Source organism: Elephantulus edwardii, unplaced genomic scaffold (assembly GCF_000299155.1).
Source record: "Elephantulus edwardii isolate Elephantulus edwardi_28Jun2011 unplaced genomic scaffold, EleEdw1.0 scaffold00006, whole genome shotgun sequence".
In the NCBI taxonomy this organism is placed as follows: Eukaryota; Metazoa; Chordata; class Mammalia; order Macroscelidea; family Macroscelididae; genus Elephantulus; species Elephantulus edwardii.
In genome coordinates, this window is record NW_006399756.1 from 31432491 (window position 1) to 31435914 (window position 3424).

The 3424-nt window shown below is 42.6% G+C and overlaps 1 protein-coding gene across 1 annotated transcript in view; it reads left to right on the plus strand.

The window, feature by feature from the left end:
• The window catches only part of LOC102872739 (cytochrome c oxidase assembly protein COX15 homolog), a 26685-nt gene that overhangs the window by 22292 nt on the left and 969 nt on the right, over positions 1-3424 (plus strand). The gene's annotated exons all lie outside the window — the stretch shown is intronic.

The window sequence follows — 3424 nt, forward strand, 5'->3', positions numbered from 1 at the left end:
GACCAAGAGTCAATACGCTACATCTACATTTGTTTCTAGGAGGATCTTAACTTCTTGTTCTGCTTTGGGAAGCATTTTCTTTCTTTCTAATCCTAGTATGGAATTTGTTTTTTAAGAATTCCATTATTTTTTTTAAAGATAGGGACCCCTTTCCCTGCTCATTTGACGCTAGGAATTAGTTGTTATGCACTGAGTTAGCTGACCCTCCAGCGGATTTTCAGAGGCAGTAAATCACACAGCAGAAGACTGCCAGTCTTTTCTCCTTCAGAGCAGCTGCTGGACTAGAACTGCGTGCTTTTGGGTTGGCATCAAAACTCCTTACCACTAAGTCACCAAAGCTCCATCTAGAAATCAGAGGCGGGAGGGGGAAAAAAGCTACTTCAGTCCTGGGCAGGTTCACAGGCAAGACATTCAAGGGTACATTTGGCAACAAGTAGAGAATAAAGATGACTGACTCCATGGTGGAAGGCGAGAGTTGAGGAAAAAAAGATCTTCATGCAACTTAAAGGCAAAATGTGGAGGAGAAGCAAAACTCCCAAAAGGAAGGATTATGACTTTCCCTCTATCCTCATTAAAGGAAGTGCTGTCTGTGACTGAGCAATTTCTTAACAAAGTTTCTAAAACTTGGTAAGGTGACTTATTCAAGGACTTATCTATTTACTCTGAAGTGTTTAACTTGGTCCCTTCAGACACCCCAAGAGTCAGAAGTTGGGAAAATGTCTGTTTCTCAAAAACCAAACCAAACCAAAACAGACTCTCAGGATTAATAATCAGGAGCCTTAACTGTATTGCCTCTGCCCACTCTACTGAAAATTGCTCTTTTTAGAAATGAAAAACCCAAAGACATCCCTTCATCATTCTTAGCAGTGAAATAAAGGAACTCCTTTAGTCTTCCTATAGGGACTCATCTAGAAAACTAACATGGAATCAGACAAACCCAGGTCTCCAATCTGTACCAGAGCCTACACATCCTATACCCAATTATGACTCAAAATAGGAAAAATGAAAGCCTAAACAGCCTGTGAGAGAAGCAGACATGGGAAAATGCCTGTGCTAGGCATACAGACAACAGAAATGAAACTGTTAAAATCCTCAGTGGATTCCCCATTCAATTAAAAAGGATTCTAATATTTTTAAAAACCACATCCCATGTCAGCAGTAACTATTACAAGACTCTTGGACCACACCCACAATGGCTTATCTATCAAGTAATCAAAGAGGCTGTGCTTTTGGTTGCTTGGAAATTTCTATCTGGTCCACTGAACTACAAAGGTCTTGGAACCCTATTAAAGGCTGTGGATCTCCACATAAATTTTATCTCTGTTACAGAGAAAAAAAAAAGGGTGGGGCTGCTGCACTTCCCAAGATGTCTCTGGCTTGGTATCAGATGCTCCATATTTGGGTTCAGTCAGGCTTCCAGTGTGCCCAATGTTAATGCTTTAGTGAGAGGGGAAATGACGAGGTCCTGGGAATATATTAGACTTCTCAGATAAAGGAGTAAGCGTGCCTCAGCCGGGCTAAGGCTGGTCCCCTTTGTTAGCACCAATCTCTTAGTGATTTGGTTCTTCACAGAACTTAACTTGCCGCTTCTCTCAGAGAGGCGGACCTCGGGTAGGTGAAGTAATTCAAGGAGAAATTCCAGAGTCTGGCAGAGGAGCATCTGAAGCCAGTACAAGAATATGGTGCAATCAGATGAGCAGCAACTCTGGGGTAAGTCAGGATTCTTGAGTCCTGGTCCCGCCTCAAGGCTCCACCTGTACTCCAATCATGGGAACCACTTCTTCGATCCACAACAAGTTGAGGGGGGCTGAGGCACGAGCCAGTCGGTGGTGGATTCGGCGCAGCCGCAGAAGGTACAAGATGATGGCCAGCAGCACCACCAGGATGCAGGCAAAGAACAGATAGTGGTTGTAGACAAAGGAGAGCCGGAACCAGCTACCATGGACTTGTCGGAAACCCTCCTGCCGTAGATCCCTGGGGAGGTTTAACAAGGAAAGAAAGGTTAGTTTCAGAAAGAACCATTCACGCTAACTGGAATAATCCAGTGGTGGCGTTTATTTCACTGAGACAAGCTCTACACAGCAAGCAAAGCTGACCACGTCCCAGGCCCCAGGGTTGTCATGTGATTCCTTCTGTACCTCCCCCTCAGAGATCTACAGAGTCTCACAAGAATCTAGGGACAAAGTCAGAAAGTCTTTAAAAGCAAATAAAAGAATTAACTGAAACACTTGTTTATCTGTAACATAAACTTATTAAAATATCCTCTGTAAATATGGTTTCGATATATTGTATACACAGTTGTTATGAGCTGAAACCAAACAGGATGGCACCTAACAACAACAACAATTATAGTAAGAGTGAGAATACAGTGTTCCCTCCACCCAATTATATCAAAATCTTTCAAAACTTCTGGTGTTCCTTAGGGTTTAGATTATGTCTAAAGAAAGCTATTACCTCATCGGTTGTCCAGAAGAGAAGCCACTATTTGGTGGTCTAGAGTTCAGATCCATTTTTGTTTTGTTTGACTTGTAGTGGGTTTTTAGGATTGTTTGGTTTTATTTTTTGTTTTGAATGTGAATTTTCAAGTCAGTACATAATAATTGTTCCACGTAACTTACAGTACGTAAGGACAAGGCATCACCAGGCTATCAGTCTGATGAAAAGACACTATTACCTCAACAACAAAAATCTCGTGCCTTTGATTTTCAGAGTATTACATCCATAAGCCTTCCAGGTCAATGAAACATACTCTGAAGTGACGCTACCCGTTAGGAAAGAGTTCTCTACACAGAGAGCCTCTGGTGACCTACTGGCAAAAAGCTGTGCTGCAATCTAAAGTGCACAGTTCAAAATGCACCAGCCGCTCTGCAGAAGGATGGACAGTCTTTTCCTGTGCGATTAACTGCCTCTGAAAACCTGCTGAAGGGTCAGCTACGGGTCAGATGAGTCCGAGCCAACTCTACGGTAAACAACAACAACAACATACGGACAGCCTACCCTAGTTCTCTGGTGAGATATGATTTCCAAGATAAAGAAAGGACATTTTTAGTTTATCATTTAGAATCCTAGAGATAGTTGGTAAAAAGTCAATGTAAATATGGATATGTTGTGGCTGAACAAATAAAAGTTAATTTCTGGAACCGTAAACTAAGGAACAGACTGCAGAATAATACATCAGTAATAGTGGTTCTTACAGCAGTGATTAGGGACGTGTAGGCATGTGCACACATATGTGTGTGTTCTCTTGGAGTGGAGAGAGCAGGCACTTAAACCTGTGTTACAAGGTACTACCCAGCATCCTTGGGGCTTGCAACACCAGCTTGGTCAGCCTCAATTTACCTGAGTGGTAAGAACCGTGTTTTATACAGAATGGCCCCCAGTGTCCACTGAACCTCTCGATCATATACCAGCTGGGCTGTCTGTA